Source organism: Aquarana catesbeiana, linkage group LG11, assembly GCF_042186555.1.
Source record: "Aquarana catesbeiana isolate 2022-GZ linkage group LG11, ASM4218655v1, whole genome shotgun sequence".
NCBI classification, from domain to species: Eukaryota; Metazoa; Chordata; class Amphibia; order Anura; family Ranidae; genus Aquarana; species Aquarana catesbeiana.
This window is the reverse complement of record NC_133334.1, coordinates 144433376-144451607: the sequence shown is the minus strand read 5'-3', so window position 1 is coordinate 144451607 and position 18232 is coordinate 144433376. Positions and strand designations below refer to the sequence as shown.

General features: G+C 45.7%; 1 long non-coding RNA gene across 1 annotated transcript in view; it reads left to right on the top strand.

Moving 5' to 3' along the window:
• Window positions 1–18232, top strand: part of LOC141112320 (uncharacterized) — a 93087-nt gene that overhangs the window by 39016 nt on the left and 35839 nt on the right. The window contains exons 2-3 of the long non-coding RNA XR_012236567.1: window positions 14725–14843; window positions 17957–18001. This is a non-coding gene — a long non-coding RNA (uncharacterized lncRNA). The remainder of the gene's footprint in view (window positions 1–14724; window positions 14844–17956; window positions 18002–18232) is intronic.

The following is an 18232-nucleotide window of genomic DNA, read 5'->3' as shown; positions in this document are numbered from 1 at the left end:
ACGGAAGGGGGCAGAGTCTACCAACTGAAAAGTCAGCAGTTGAAGTGCTAGCAATTTTGCCAAGCTAGCATTCAACCGCTGCGCATGTGGATGGCTGGGAGCAAACGTCTTTCGGTGGTGCAGCAGCTGGGGCAGGGAAATTTGCCTGGTACAATCTGACGTCGGTGTACCAAAAGCAGATTGCCCACAAGTACTTGGCTGTGACACACCTAATTCTACACCTTCATTCCTCTCAGTGCAGGTCTCAGAGAGGACTGAAGGTATAGTGGGGTTGGAGATCTCAGCTGATGAGGAGCAAGGAGAGGTCCTCTTTGTTCTTTGGTGTGGGTCTTTTAGATACGCTTGCCAACGAACTGCATGGCAGGTCAACATATGTCTGGTCAAGCATGTGGTACCCAAGCGGGAGATGTTTTGGCCACGCAAGATACGCTTGAGACATATGTTGCAAATAGCAGCGGTGCGATCTGATGCACTCGTCTCAAAAAAGGCCCACACCAAAGAACTTTTTGAATAACGCGCAGAGACTGCAGCGCCCTGCACATGTGGAGCTTTGGAGTGTGATGCAGTCAATGTGCTGCCCTTAGGCTGGCCCCTGGAGGGCATCCTGCCTCGTTGGTGATGTGCCGCCTCCTCCTCCTCCTCTCTCCTATCATACACCCACGTTGAGTCAGTGACCTCATCATCCCCTCCCTCCTCATCACTGGAGCAAACCTGGCAGTATGCTGCAGCAGGGGGAGCATGACTGCCAGATTGCTGTCCTTCTTGGGCACCCCCTCTGTCTGCGCTCATGTTACTGCCTTCATCGAGCTCAGTATCATCATCAGAGCCTTCCAAACGCTGGGCATCCTCCGGGAGCATGTGCCCAACACTGTGGTCAAACAGTTTGAGGGACTCCTCAGGAGGACATGGTGGGGCTAGGGAAGGAGTCACTGATGACATTAAGCCGAGGGAAGAGGCCGCTGCTTTGCCAGACAAAGTACCCTGGGCATGGGTGAGAGAGGATGAGGAGGATGAGGACGGCTTGGTCATCCACTCGACCAAGTCTTCCGCATGTTGTGGCTTAACACGGCCAGCTGCCGAAAAAAAGCCCAAGCGTGTCCCACGGCCACATGCTGATGAGGATGCACCGTCTCCATGACCAGCACTAGACACAGAGCCTGCTTGCCCTCTCTTATTGGCTTGTGACTGTCTGCCTCTCCTTCTTGGCCTTCCAGACATACTAATGGCCTGTAGCTGCACTAAGCTGGGATATATATATATATATATATATATATATATATATATGTACTGATACTGCAGCTAGCAAAATCAACTGCCTGCCTGTAGTATGAGAACACCACCAACCTTCTACAGGTAGCTTTAGCTGAACACTGTGAGGTGGACGCACCCCACTAACTTGTAGGTTTAGCTGAACACTGTGAACAGGACGCACCCCACTAACTTGTAGGTTTAGCTGAACACTGTGAGGTGGACGCACCACACTAACTTGTAGGTTTAGCTGAACACTGTGAGGTGGACGCACCACACTAACTTGTAGGTTTAGCTGAACACTGTGAGCAGGACGCACCCCACTAACTTGTAGGTTTAGCTGAACACTGTGAGCAGGATGCACCCCACTAACTTGTAGGTTTAGCTGAACACTGTGAGCAGGACGCACTGCACTAACTTGTAGGTTTAGCTGAACACTGTGAGGTGGACGCATCCCACTAACTTGTAGGTTTAGCTGAACACTGTGAGCAGGACGCACCCCACTAACTTGTAGGTTTAGCTGAACACTGAGCAGGACGCACTGCACTAACTGTAAATAATCTAGCTGCCTGACTGTGGTACTAATAGGATCAAAAGAACACCAGTAATTTTCTTCAGGTAGCTGTATATACTGTAACAAGACAAGCCTGCCTGTCAGTAGGAAGATAACAGGAACGGATCTAGCTGAACACTGTGAGCAGGACGCACTGCACTAACTTGTAGGTTTAGCTGAACACTGTGAGCAGGACGCACCCCACTAACTTGTAGGTTTAGCTGAACACTGTGAGCAGGACGCACTGCACTAACTGTAAATAGTCTAGCTGCCTGACTGTGGTACTAATAGGATCAAAAGAACACCGGTAATTTTCTTCAGGTAGCTGTATATACTGTAACAAGACAAGCCTGCCTGTCAGTAAGAAGATAACAGGAACGGATCTAGCTGAACACTGTGAGGTGGATGCACCACACTAACTTGTAGGTTTAGCTGAACACTGTGAGCAGGACGCACCCCACTAACTTGTAGGTTTAGCTGAACACTGTGAGCAGGATGCACTGCACTAACTGTAAATAGTCTAGCTGCCTGACTGTGGTACTAATAGGATCAAAAGAACACCAGTAATTTTCTTCAGGTAGCTGTATATACTGTAACAAGACAAGCCTGCCTGTCAGTAGGAAGATAACAGGAACGGATCTAGCTGAACACTGTGAGCAGGACGCACTGCACTAACTTGTAGGTTTAGCTGAACACTGTGAGGTGGACGCACCACACTAACTTGTAGGTTTAGCTGAACACTGTGAGCAGGACGCACCCCACTAACTTGTAGGTTTAGCTGAACACTGTGAGCAGGACGCACTGCACTAACTGTAAATAGTCTAGCTGCCTGACTGTGGTACTAATAGGATCAAAAGAACACCAGTAATTTTCTTCAGGTAGCTGTATATACTGTAACAAGACAAGCCTGCCTGTCAGTAAAAAGATAACAGGAACGGATCTAGCTGAACACTGTGAGGTGGACGCACCACACTAACTTGTAGGTTTAGCTGAACAGTGTGAGCAGGACGCACTGCACTAACTGTAAATAGTCTAGCTGCCTGACTGTGGTACTAATAGGATCAAAAGAACACCAGTAATTTTCTTCAGGTAGCTGTATATACTGTAACAAGACAAGCCTGCCTGTCAGTAAGAAGATAACAGGAACGGATCTAGCTGAACACTGTGAGCAGGACGCACTGCACTAACTGTAAATAGTCTAGCTGCCTGACTGTGGTACTAATAGGATCAAAGGAACACCAGTAATTTTCTTCAGGTAGCTGTAAATACTGTAACAAGACAAGCCTGCCTGTCAGTAGGAAGATAACAAGAACGGATCTAGCTAAACTGAATACAGTATATATATATATATATATATATATATATATATATATGCAACACCTGGGATGCATATATATACACAATACACTGTAAGTGCAGCTAACTGACTGACTGTTCTGCCTAATCTATCTAACTCAAATCAAATGTCACTGTCTGTCTCTCTCTCTCTCTCTCAATGAATGCCGGAACACACACTACACAGGGCCGCCGTGCAGGCGGCCTTATATAGTGTGGGGCGTGTACTAAATCCCCTGAGCCATAATTGGCCAAAGCCTCCTTGGCTTTGGCCAATTATGGCTCTCTGTTCAGGCGGCGCTGTGATTGGCCAAGCATGCGGGTCATAGTGCATGCTTGGCCAATCATCAGCCAGCAATGCACTGCGATGCCGCAGTGAATTATGGGCCGTGACGCGCCACACGAATTTGGCGCGAACGGCCCATATCGTTCGCAATTCGACGAACGATCGAACAGCCGATGTTCAAGTCGAACATGGGTTCGACTCGAACACGAAGCTCATCTCTAGTCGGGAGAGCAAGCCAGCTTAGACTTGCTTGATTGTCCAGGCTACCTTGGGGTCACAAATGGGGGGTGCAGACCAGCAGGTGGGGGGCTGATTGGTGGGTTAGCTCCACTTCCATCGTCATTTCATGATTCATGCCTCACAGCGTTTCTGTCACAGTGTTTTCTGTCATAGTGGTTTTGTCATTAGCGTGTTTCTGTCATAGCGGCTCTCATTAGCAAGTTTCTGTCATAGCGGTTCTGTCAGTAGCGGGTTCTGTCATAGCGGGTTCTGTCATAGCGTGTTTCTGTCGTAGTGTGTTTCTGTCAAAGCATGTTAGTGCCATGCAGTTACGGCATACACCGGTAGCCGTTTCATCTTCGTTTGTTTCCATGTCTCATTCGTTCAGGTTTCTTTGTGTACCTGGTTCAGTTAGCTAGTGCTCACATCTCAGGATCTGTCACGTCTACATATCCATACGGGCTGAGGTTTGTTTTTAAATGATTTTTTACCACAATCTTCTCGCCCGTATACCATATGTCATACGATGCACATTCATTTCATTACACCTGTTCGACTACCCACCACGGTCTGTGGGTACACTAGCCCTGAGTATTCAGTTTTAATTGCCTGTCTTTGTGCTGCAGATTACTCGGACTCACTTACTAGGGTGAGGGTCGTCATCAGGTTCATTCACGCGCTGTGGTCTTGTCATCACTGCTTATGTCCTCATAGTTGGGTAGTCACAGAGGAGTGTTGTTGTTCTCATGTTTGGTTGTCTGTTGTCATTTTCTCTAGTTTGTGTTTCCTTGGGTTTGGGCATGTCGCATGCTTGGAAGCAACTAATTCACGTTCATCCCTTCAACCCCACGTGGGGGTTCAGAGCATGGTAGCACTTCATCATTCAGGAGTTGGTCCATACTTAAGCACACAGCAGAGCTTGTCATGGGGTTCTCCTTTCCTGGCCACAGCCTGGGGGGCAGAACGCTTCAGATTGTTGTTTCCAATTCCATTCCAGCTACTCCCATCCACCAGCATGGAACATTTTCTGGGCATTATTCTTAACTCAGATTCACATGGGCTAAAATATGCTCTCCACTGCCTGTTACGGTTGCAAGACAGGATGGAGGTAATCGAAGCTTGCTTGGTCAGAGGTGGGGTGTCAGTGCACCCCCAGCTCCTGCTCTGCCTACATTCCAGCAGGCAAGGTCAGCATCCCCTTACTCCACCACCATTCTTATCAAGCTTTCTGGTTCAATATGTCTGAGCCAAGGAGTGTTGGAATCTACCATCCCTGGTCTTCAGACAGACGCTTTTAGGGGAATGTTTCAGGCCTGCATGCGGGCCTCATCACTATCTCGTCAGAGTCTTTCGCGTGTAGTATCTTGGCTTCAGCAGGCAGTCATGCTTTTGTTGTCAAGTTACTGGAGGCAGTCATTTTCAGTGGTGCTTGGTTTGGTTCTTCACCTTCGTTCTGAAGGTGGTGGGTCAGCCCACCGGGGTGTCCAGTGGCAAGTTTCCATTATCGGTTGTTACATTTGGCTGCCCTTCTTCTTGTGGAAGTATTTTCATCGAAGAACTCCATGGATCTGGCGATTCAGCACTTCCTACAGTCAGGGGGGTATTGGTTATAAAAATCTGATTTAACTATGCTTTGAAGCTACTTCCATTAGACCTGACTCGACATGTGCAATTCGTTTCGTAACGAATCCAAATTCGGACGAATTTTGCATCTTTCAGACATTTGGATGCATCCGAATGTCCGAATAAAAAAATAATGAATTTCAACTAATACGAATGAATGAATTCAACATGTTTTTGTAATTCGTTAGATTTAATGAAGATCTAATGAAACAAAAGGTCAGCTCAAAATAAATCTTACAGTCCAATCAGCTGATTAATTTTGTGCTGGCGGTTGGATTACTGGCAAAGTGCATTCCTGAGAACTGAGTGAGAAGGGTGTTGTATTGTATTTGAACAGAGGAGAAGAGATATTGTCATTGTGTGTGTTAATAGATTCAATAAACAAACGACTTTCCAAACTACGAATCATTATCACAAATCAACATACATACATAAATATCGAATTTCAACTAATACGAAAGAAATTATAGCACATATAACGAATGGTTTTGACATGATCCGGTAATTTGTTAAAGATCTAATGAAACAAAAGGTCAACTCAAAGTAAATCTTACAGTCCAATCAGCTGATTAATTTTGTGCTGGAGGTTGGATTACTGGCAAAATGCATTCCTGAGAACTGAGTGAGAAGGGTGTTGTATTGTATTTGAGCAGAGGAGAAGAGATATTGTCATTGTGTGTGTTAACAGATTTAATAAACTATGAATCATTATCATAAATATATATACATACATAAATATCGAATTTCAACTAATACGAAAGAAATTATAGCGGATATAACAAATTGATTTGACATGATTCGAGATTCAGTATAACGAGTATCGACACTCTACAGAAATAACGAATTATCCGAAAACAAATTAACTTAACATAACAAATATAACAGAACAAAATTATGTATTTTACGAATGAAAACAAAGGAAACAACATGTTCTGTTGTGCACAAGTCTAGACCTGACCGCTGGTAGGGCAAAACAAATTGCGCAAATGTCGTTTCACCACTGGGTTAACCTTTGGGTCAAAGCAGGCCTGGATTTGACATCTTTGCCAAGCACTCCATTGGATCTTGGGCACCTGCAGGGGGATCAAAAGTTATTTCATTCAGTTGATTTCCTGTTGCGTGAAGACCCTGGTTACCGCTAAAGCTGCAAATTAATCGTTAAGAATCGTTATCGCGATTTTTTCCCCGTTGCGATCTTGACAAAGTATTTCTTGATTCTTTCTATGCAGAGAATTCTTTCTTCTGCTCTGCTAAAGCCGACAGCCGTCAAAAGAAAGAAAAAAAAAAACTGGGCAGTCTGTCAAGAATCACAACATTCTTTAGCAGTGGAACTTAAGTATAAACATTGTAACAATTTGTCCTTTAGATCAAAGTAATATACTGTGGTGTGTAAATGAGGGAAGTTTAACCACTTAAACACTAAACCTTTCTCTGACATATGTTGGTTTCAAGTTAAAATCTTTTTTTTTTTGCTAGAAAATTACTTAGAACCTCAAACATTATATATATATATATATATATATATATATATATATATTAGTAAAGCCCCTAGAGAATAAAATGGTGGTTGTCTGGTCCGGGTCAAACATCATCATTTATTTTGGGTTTCTCTCTCGGCTCTAATCTCTTGATTGCGAGGTTGCCTGGAGAACTGGTCAGATATGTCAGACCATTCATCTTTTGTCCGATCCCCAGCCTGTTCAGAGAGGCGCTTACAGTCACTTTGGGTATGTTGAATCATGCCATGAGAATTATTCCTTAGGATGGAATCTGGCCCTCCTTCCCCTGTTTGAGGACTCTGACTCGGTTGTCAGGTTACAGGCAAAAGCGCGACCCGACTTAAGACTTATTGGGTGACTGGAATGGCATCTCCATGTTTATTCCACAACCATGATCAGTTGGTTTTCGTCCATCTTGTGTCATGAGTGGTTGGCCCCCGGAAGATCGTCTGCCCAAGTTTACGCATACTTTGGCATTTCTTCGTTATTTACCAATACTGGCAGTTAGCCACATGGGGGCCGGTTGGTCAGGTAGCTCATTGTTTTTCTTTACGGGTGGTTTAGCTATAGAAATTTTTCAATAAGGTGGATCAGGGTCTCTTCGAATCATGTCCTTCATGTGTAGATTGAAGTGGCTAGGTCTGACATACAAGTTTCCCTTCCTGGGAGATTTCAGTGCGATTCACTTCGGCGCAGCCAGCGCTGAGCTGTTGGGCAAACTGGTTCCTTTCTTACTCCCTGCTGGTCATGGTTAGTCTCTGGACAAAAGTGATCGATCTGGGTTATGGTTCTTTATCCAGGAATACTCTGTAGGCTTATACCAAGGGTTGGAAGATTTTCTTGGGTTCATGACTCCGGCTTTCGATGCATATTGACACAGCATATTGGCCGTATCCACCAACACTATCAGGCGTCCAGCACTTCAGATCCCTGCTAACTCCTGACAGTTCATCCTTTTTTGTGGCTCACCCTCTCAAACTTCCCAATACCAAGAATAGACAGACAGGTCAGGGGTTTGTGGGAATGTTACAGAACTACTTAACTGGTGTCCGTTTTGAAGTGGTCGATCTTCACTGCAATTATTTTGCAGGGGCTTCTCGGGTCAGCCCTTGCTCCCTTTTCGCCCACGTATCCTCTCACTACAAGCAGTCCGTTCTCATGTCTGTGTTTTTCTCTGTAATTAGGCTTAATCCCCTTCATCAGGCTTTCTCATCACACCTACTTTTGTGTCCTTTTTTGCTCTCTTTTAGGTGTACAAACCAGCTAGGCCAAGGTACACCTCAGGTCTTGGTAGTTAAGGTAGCACATTACCAAGTGAAGACTCTGACTACAAGTGAGAAGGCTGGCTGGAGGCTGTATTTGTAGGAGGGGTCTGAGGGGTATATATCCCTCCTCCTCTGATCGTGCGTCGGCTCGTCTTCATGGTTCTTACCCACTCGTTTCCCCCAAACCTTTCATATATATATTAAACTTTTTTTGGGGAAAAAAAAGACTTAGTTTTACAAAAACAAAACCGAATAGTTATCCAAACCCCCAGCTATCACAATTGGTGCTCAGATGTGAGCAATCTAGCTGGAAAAAGCCACTGAAGCAAAGACAATGACATTTAAAAGGCCAGTGCTGTTTTTTTGTCATGAGTCAGAGTGGCACAGTAACTGCAAACCACTGAAGGGGCATAAAGGAAGTTGGAAAACCCTGGTTCAGGGTACAGTGAGTGAGCAGGAAGTCACTTGGGCTTAACTATAAGCTCAGCAGGAGGCCACTAGGGAAGCTTACTGCCACCATGAGGAAGTTCAGGTATGCCAGCAGCAGACCTTCAGGGAAGCCAACCATCACTACGAGGAGACCTTGGCTCTGTTGATAAAGGCTCTGCAGTATCAGGCAACGCAGCTGGAGGTTCAGAAGCAGTCTGTGCAGTAGATAGCTGTTGCCCCTAGCAGCTCAGTAACTGTAAGAGCCAGCAATTTCTTACGAAAAATCCCACAAAGATGTGTTATGTAGTGTTCCTGACCACTTTGGAATGCACAGCTGAGAAAGAGTAATTGCCTCAGGACCAGTGGGCCAACCTCATCGCTCCATTTCTGTTGGGAAACCGCAGGCTTATCATGATTTACTGATGGATGATGCTCATAATTATGTCAAGCTAAGATCTTGGTCTGCATGGCTGTCTTCCCAGAAGGAAGCCTCTTCTAAAGATGACACACAAGAAAGGAAATGTTGCTGGAACTTGGCGGCAGAGGAGATACGTCCGTGAAGGCTCCTAGGACCCTATCCCTCGCTGGCCACCAAGGTTTCCCTTCCATTGCTGGTGGGCAATACAAGCTGGTTTGACCCATAGAGCGTATGCTGTTTCGGGTTCAAACTCTCTGGTAAGCCTCCATTCACTTTGGTGGTGGTATCTTCACATTTATATGCTTATGACACTCCCGGTAAGGCTCTTAGGATTCCATCTCTTGCTGGTTACCAAGGCCTTCTCCTCATTGCCGGTGGGCAATACAAGTCGGTTTAACCCATAGAGCGTATGCTGTTTTGGGTTCAAACTTTCTGGTAGGCCTACATTCATATTGGTGGTGGTACTTTCACATCTTATTCCTACACACAGGGTGATCATGATGGCTTCACGTTAAGATGGACTGCGATTCACGATTATGATGGACTTTAAAAAAAAGACATTAGAGATTTCCTTAAATCACCATTTTTATTTCTATTTGTATTTTACTTTTTAGCGCTACACTTTGTTACTCCACACAAGAAAGCCAGTAAACAGTTTGCTGAAGACAAGCAGACTAAGGACATGGATTACTGGAACCATGTCCTGTGGTCTAATGAGACCAAGATAAACTTTTTTGGTTCAGATGGTGTAAAGTGTTTGTGGCGGCAACCAGGTGAGGAGTACAAGGACAAGTCTGGCTTGCCTACAGTCAAGCATGGTGGTGGGAGTGTCATGGTCCGGGGCTGCTTGAGTGTTGCCGGCACTGGGGAGCTACAGTTCATTTAGGGGACCATGAATGCCAACATGTCGTGTGATATACTGAAGCAGAGCATGATCCCCTCCCTTTGGAGACTGGGCCACAGGGCAGTATACCAACATGGTAACGATGAAAAACACACCTCCAAGATGACCACTGCCTTGCTAAAGAAGCTGAGGGTAAAGGTGATGGACTGGCCAAGCATGTCTCCAGACCTAAACCCTATTGAGTATCTGTGGGACATCCTCAAACGGAAGGTGGAGGAATGCAAGGTCTCTAACATCCACCAGCTCTGTGATGTCATCATGGAGGAGTGGAAGAGTACTCCAGTGGCAACCTGTGAAGCTCTGGTGAACTCTATGCCCAAGAGGGTTAAGGTAGTGCTGGAAAATAATGGTGGCCACACAAAATATTGACACTTTGACCCCAATTCAGACATTTTCATTTAGAGGTGTACTCACTTTTGTTGCCAGTGGTTTAGACAATAATGGCTGTGTGTTGAGGTATTTTGAGGGGACAGCAAATTTACACTGTTATACAAGCTGTACACGCACTACTTTACATTGTAGCAAAGTGTAATTTCTTCAGTGTTGTCACATGAACAGATATAATAAAATATTTACAAAAATGTGAGGGGTGTACTCACTTTTGTGAAATACTGTATATATAATAATACACTGCCTGCACTGTATTTATAGTCTACACTACACGGACTACACTGTGTATGTATATATATATAATATATATACTAAATTGCCTGCACGCCACTAACCTGCCTTTAGCTAACGTTCAATCATTACACTATGTACGACAGCCGTGTAAGCAGCCTTTTATAATGGCCTCCTGAGCCATGATTGGCTAAAGGCACCCTGCCTAATATGTTTGACTCGAACATTGGGCTCATCCCTAGCCTCAATCACACCATGAGCAGAGCCGTGAGTATTTCTGCACACGCTCTTCAAGGGCACAAAGAAAACAATTGTTATCTATGTGCCCTGTTCACACAACAATACTAGTATCACATGCTGATTTTTTCTGCACAGAAATCTGCAACATGTATAAAACTCACTGTAACACGCATACAAAGTGATGTAAACTCATGTCTTAGCAAGTAAAATCTGCATGCTTTTTCCATCAGTTTTTCTGCACATATGGTGTGAACAAGGCTTTAAAGCGGTAGTAAAGTCTACAAAAGATTTAACTTATTAGAATCTAAATATTTGTTTAGAATAAAATGGGCACTAAGAGTATGCCCAAAAATCGTTCTTACTGTAAAAAATATTTAAATTCGAAATGCTTCTGCTCTATAATAGCCCATGCCATATCAACTGTGGTCTTCCGCATTTGTCTTCTATTTTACTTCTGCCCACAGTAGATTTTCCTCTTCATAATCCCGTGCATGTGCAGTAATAGCAGTATCCAAGCCTCTTCTTCGTTTCCGGTTACTACGGAAATGAAGTCTAGCGAATCACAGATTATCCTGTTGAAGTATGAGGAAGTATCGCGGGATGTCGGGCTGACGTCAACACTAGGAAATGACGCAGCTCTAGCATAGACCCTGCATTTTTTTGAAAGTTAGAACATACAGCACATGCGCGGGTGACGTCATTAGACAGAAATATACAGATAACTCACAAGGCAAGCAGGTAAGAAGACATCTAGAGCAACTAACTATAAAACTTGCAATTGTCCACGTAAAGAAAATTTGTAGGAATGGATATACAACCGCTATAAGGAGGTTGAAAAATAACACTTAAATAGAAAGAGAGGCAATTTTAAGTGCAGTAACAACAGTTTATTAAACAAATGCAGTTAAAAACACTCACAGAAAAGTAGTGTAACTCAAGCTCATCATCCCATACTGACCTGGAGGTAGGTCTGCTGTCACAGCTCTCCTGGATCCTCACTAGCTGACCAGCAGCAGAAGTTTTCTGTGAGTGTTTTTAACCACATTTTAATAAATACTGGTATTACTGCACTTAGGAGCGCCTATCTATTTTGAGTTTGCTTCTACCTCTTTGAGTGCTGCTTGAGTGCCCTCTGTGCATCCTCCAGTTGTTCTTAGTCCATTTGAATGGTAGCCCAGAGAACCAGGATATCCAGAAGTTCCATTCATACAGAAGCGCCTTATATACCTCCACCTGAAAAATAATACTGGCCAGATCGCCAGATGAAAATAAATGGAAAAAGCCTAAATTAGAAAACGAATACAACCATCACATATAAGATTTGTTAAGCTGCAATATTTTTGGGGACTGCTTTAACCACTTGCTGCCCGCTGTATAGCAAAATGGCGGCGGCAAAGTGGTTTAGCTATCCTGACAGGACATCATATGACATGATCAGGATAACAGAGCCAGCGCGTGCTGGCGGGACGGCGCGCAGCGCAGCGATCTGAGGTGCTGTGTGTCAGTCCGACACACTGCAACTCCGATCGTGGTATGAAGCCTCTGAACCAGGAAGTGCTGGTAAACGGCTTTCCTTGGTTCACGCTGACAGGGAGAGCCGCTGTCAGTAGGGGGGGTCTGTGCTGATAATCAGCACATTTATTATCAGCACAGCCCCCATCAAAAGGTGCCCATCAGCTGCCAATCAGTGCCCATCACCTGCCAGCCTGTCCCCCTCTATAAACACCTGTCAGTGCTCACAACAGTGCCGATCAGTGCCGCCTATCAGTGCCCATCAGTTTTGTTTTTTTTCAAAATTGTCAGGATTTTTTGTTTATAGTGCAAAAATTAAAAACCGCAGAGGTGATCAAATACCAGCAAAAGAAAGATCTATTAGTGGGAAGAAAATTATAAAAATTTCATTTGGGTACAGTGTTGCATGACCACGCAATTGTCATTTAAAGCGCTGAAAGCTAAAAATTGTCCTGGGCAGGAAGATAGGAAAGTGCCTGTTATTGAAGTGGTTCATTGACTTGGTGGTTGAAGTGAGGATAGTTTCAGTGAACAAGCGCAAAATGTTTTGTTAAACCAGCCTTGTGTGTTTATTAGGGTTGCCACCTCATCCCTTTAAACCCGAACACATATGAATTACACAGGTTCTGAGGCTAATTAAATGCAGATAAGGCACCAAGTGAGTTTAATTACCACCTTTATCAGTCACAGAACCTGTGTAATTAATATGTGTTCGGGTTTAAAGGAATGAGGTGGCAACTCTAGTGTTTATGCCTTACCCCTTTTTTGCTGCACGCTGTTTGTTATCTTGTGTTAGACCTTATAGGTAAATGAGCTTCTTACTTTTGGTTCAAAACTGCTCATGTATGGCATGATGATTATGAAGAGTATTTACACAGGGTAGCTAAAATGAAAATGTGTTCATATTACCCTGGTGCTTACCAGTCCTCTTCTTCCTTCTTTTTGTATCCCCCATTCCTGCGTCTTTCTGTTCCTAATTACCCTACTGTGTATGCCAGTTAATTAATTGCCTTTAAGTTTTAGCCCTGGTTCACACCAGTGCGGCTTTGAAATCTCACTACTTCAGCCCGATTTCTAAGCTGCAGATCAGTGCAATTTGTACCTCTGATTTCACTGTCTTGCGACTTCATTTAAGTCAGTGCAAGCCGCAATAAAATAGTAAAAAAGTAGTGCAGGAACTTTTTTCAAAGTTGCTGTGAGATGATGAATGTGGTAGTTTGAACGGTTCCAGTCCTGGCAATAGGGTGCGACTTGTCACGCAATTTGGAATTGTCAAATCGCATGACAAATTACAATAGTGTGAACCAGGGCTTAAGCCTTATACACACACGGGCTGGCTTTTGGCCCATGTGTACAGCAGTCTGTTCTACAGAAGCCACTCTCAAGACTGGCTTCTGTCTAATGGACGTGCTGGAAAACCAGCATCAGATCAGCGCTGATCAGTGTGTTCTGGCTGGGGGTTGGGAAAGGGCAGTCCTCTTGTCACAATACAATAACACAGAGGGGAAGATTGTCACACTAAAATTGCTTGTGTTAGTATCTTTGTTTTCGTTCAGCTTGCTGGGTTGAATAAAAAAAAAAAAATTCTAGTGTGTACCCAGCTTTAGACTGCTGCTGCTTATGTTCAACAAAAATCTTTAGGCATCTAAGGAATGTGATGCAATCAAACAAATCACCCTTCTTATTGAACACAGGGAAATCAAGTCTTTCTGGATGCTTTGCAATTATATTCTAAACATGAAAGCTGTTGTTTCACAGGCCAGTTTGTAATGATTTGGGTTCAAAAATGACCTTTCCATTTCAATGTGCACCCTACTACAATTTTCTAAATCTTTAAATAAATTTCAGTTGTCACTTCTTTGTAATAATAGCAATACTCAGGACAATATTGTCTGTGTATGGCACATCACCAGCAGTCTCACTTCCTACCCATTGTATTGGCTTGCTGCTTTTGTCAGTAGTCTCTTTCTCATTACAAGAGTAGAACTGAACATGGGATTATATAGCACACAGACAGTGTTGACCAAATGTGGAGATGTATGCAATTAAAGAATACTAACAATCAGTTTTCTACAGATTATATAAATCTATTGCAATAGCCACATCCTTCCATTAACATTCCAATTTCCTTCAAATTAAACAAGTTGCAGTTTTCTTTGCGGGTCTGTTTTATTAAACATTTTGCAATGTTTACAACTGACAAAGTTACAAAGTTATTATAGGTGTATCTTTTATAGTTTTGGACAGAATAGGGGAGGGTTAGCAACCCTATCAGGTATTTATTGCTGTCTGTGCCCCTGCAGGGGAAATTTACTCTGTTTTAGTTACCATTGCCATCTGTACTGAAAGATGACTTTCCAATTGTAGGAGAGGATTTCTCTAAATTTTAACTATTCACTGAGAGTTAAATAACGTCCAATAAAATGCGTTAAAATAGCGCTTGTGGTAAATCATTTTTGAAAGTGCAATTCGCCAAGAATTTTGTGCTAAATAACGAGTGCAGTGTTTGTTCAATTGAGCAGTAATTGCCACATTTTTTCATGCGGTAATTTTGCACGTGTCGGTGGTCAAGTTCATTTCCTGTGGGTGGAGCCGGGCGATGTATAACTCCCGCCACTACGTTGGGCATGATGGAGCGACAGACAGGAAGGGAAGAGAAGCCAGACATGCTGGATTTGGTGGAACGCATTGGTAAGTCTTCACAAGCACGATCTCTGCTTGCAATCTCTGGTTAAAACATCCACTTTGTACACCACCACTCAGGGGCGTAACTATAGAGGGCGCAAGAGTCACGGCCGCGACCCGGCCCTGTGCTGCAGGGGGCCTGCGCGGCCCCCCTTTACACATGGCCAGTGGCAGCATAGGCTAGGAGTACCAGTGCGTGCACCGTGCGCACGGGTGGCTGTAGGTGGGGGGTGACTAGCAGAGCTCCATGCTCGAGTACCGCACTGGCTGCTCTTTAGTCCTGCATTCCCAGCATGATTTGTGTCCACAGCCGGCTCCTCTGGGTCCCCCTCTCCTGCTCCATGCAGCGCCACTTAGCCTGGTGTCTGTCCCGCCCCCTGAGTTAGCTCACACTGCACTGCATGCTTCTCCCGGGCAAACAAACTAAGCATACAGATGCAGTGCAGCCCTGTGAGAGCTGGCTCCTCAGAGGACACCCCAGGCTTGTCTGCCAGCCCCCCTCCTCCCCCAAGATACACAGATTACAGGTCTTTCTGGGAGATACACTGATCGTCTGTCCAGCACGCTGGAGGGAGCCCAGGCCACCATGGATCCATGGACGAGTGCCCGGCCTGCAGCTTGGTCATGGTGAGTGAGATGACCCCATCCCCCACACACCATCGCATATCAGTCCTGAGACAGGGACCCCATCTCCTCTGAGACAGGGACCCCATCACCCCTAAGGACAGGGACCCCATCACCCCTAAGGACAGGGACACCATCACCTCTAAAACAGGGGCCCCATCTCCCCTAAGAACAGGGACCCCATCACCCCTAAGGACAGGGACCCCATCACCAATGGAGACAGGGACCCCATCACCTCTGAGACAGGGGCCCAATCTCTCCTAAGAACAGGGACCCCATGACCTCTAAAACAGGGGCCCCATCTCCCCTAAGGACAGGGACCCCATCACCCCTAAGGACAGGGACCCCATCACCAATGAAGACAGGGATCCCATCACCTCTGAGACAGGGGCCCCATCTCCCCTAAGGTCAGGGACCCCCATCACCCCTGGGGACAGGGACCCCATCTCCCTTGGGGACCGGGACCCCATCTCCCCTAAGGACAGGGACCCCATAACCCCTGAAACAGGGACCCCATCACCCCTGGGCAAAGTGACCCCATCTCCCCTGGGGAAAGGGACCCCATCTCACCTGGGGACAGGGACCCCATCACCTCTGAGACAGGGGCCCCATCTCCCCTAAGGACAGGGACCCCATCACCCCTGGGGACCGGGACCCCATCACATCTGAGACAGGGACCCCATCTCCCCTAAGGACAGGGACCCCTTCTCCCCTGAGACAGGGACCCCATATCCCCTAAGGACAGGGATCCCATCAGCCCTGAGGAAAGGGACCCCATCACCCTTGGGGAAAGGGACCCCTTCTCACCTGGGGAAAGGGACCCCTTCTCACGTGGGCAAAGGGATCCCTTCTCACCTGGGGACAGGGACCCCTTCTTACCTGGGGAGAGGGACCACCCTTCTCACCTGGGGACAGGAACCCCATTGCCCATGGGGACAGGGCCCTCTTCTCATCTGGGGACAGGGACCCCATTGCCCATGGGGACAGGGCCCTCTTCTCACCTGGGGAAAAGGACCGCATCTCTCCTGGGGACAGGAACCCCATCTCCCCTGGCAATGGGGACTCCATCTTACCGGGATCCCATCTTCCCTGGGGACCAGCATCCCACCTCCCCTAAGAACAGAAATCCCATCTACAGACCATGCTGGCTGGCAGGGCTGGCGTCAGCCATCCTAGGGTGCTAGGATGGAGGAGGGGGCAGAATACACAAAGGAAATCTGAATCCCCAGCTATTTGGGGGGTGTACAAGCAGGGGTCACTGGACACCAGGGGGCTACAGCAGTACCAGCGTGCGGTCACTGAAGATGGGGATGGGTACAGCAGTACCAGCAAGGTGTGCACTCCAGCCCCTGTGTGCTCTTTACCGGACCTTTTTGTCAACTGACAGGTTCCCCCATCCCCTCTCCTGCTGGCTGCTGCTGGGGATCTGTCAGGACGGAGAGTGGGAAATGGGCCGGTAAATGTGTAATTTACTGGCCCCTTCTTTTTCTGAATTGAGAGTCAGTGATCTGTACCGATCACTGACTCTGTCCATTCATAACTGTGTCATATAGTAAACTGTGTTTACTATGCTTCAGTTTATGAATGGACAGGAAGCTCTGTACAGAGCTATTCCTGTCCTTTCATTCTATGTAGCTGAGGCTGCAGAGAAGGAGATTGGGGGCTGTGTCCTCAGTCTTCCTCTTTGTCTCAAAGGTGGAACATCATAAGTCTGTTTAGACCTCTGAAATCTCATCAAAGCCCCTCAACGGGGCTCCTGAAAAATGGTAAAAAATAATGAAAAACTACTAATATCAGTGGCGGAACTACAGGGATCACAAAGGTCGTACCTGTGATTAGGCCCTGGAGTTTCCACCACCTGACTCGGAGGGAAGGACCCCTGCTGGGGTTCAGGGGGGCCTTTAATGGTTTCTTCCACTGGGGCCCTGAAGCTTCTAGTTACGCCACTGCCACCACTGTCTACTCCAGCATGCTCTCTGCTTGCAAGCTCTGCATAAAACATTTGTACAGCATCACTGCCTACTCCAGCATGCTTTTCATTTGCAAGCTCTGCATAAAACATCCACCTTGTAAACTCTATCATTTCCATACTGCATGCACGCTCTCCGCTTGCAAGCTCTGTATAAAACATCCACCCTGTACACCACCACTGCCTACTACATGCAAACTCTGCATGCACCATTGCAGCAAAACAGCATCCACAATGCACGCCACTTCTAGCAAACTCAGCATGCACCATTGCAGCAATACTGCATTCATCATGCACGCCACTGCTAGCAAACTCTGCATGCACCATTGCAGCAACACTGCATCCACCATGCATGCCACTGCTAGTAAACTCTGCATGCACTTCCATAATGTTGGCAAATATATGCATGCACAAGAATGTGCACTGCTGCACCCAACATACACTGCATACTCTGCAGTGACCCATGCTATTATTCATGATCTATACATGTAACCCACTGTGTTTTTTGTTTATATTACAAATGCAGAAGTTTGCAAATATGGAATTTGAGACGCCATGCAGTACTTTAAAGGTACAGGATTTAAGGTTTTGAGTATTTTGTTTTTGTATGCAACTTTTAAACATACCAAATGTAAGTGCAATGCCTTTTTTATAATTATATCAAATAGACTGTATTACACTATGGTCAGTCTTTTTTTTCTGGGTCATTTGCTGAGTGTAACAGTCAGGGATTCATAACGGTGCCAGGGTTTGGGAGAGCTACATCCTGTGATACTCGGTCAGAGATCGTCTGTGCAAGCTA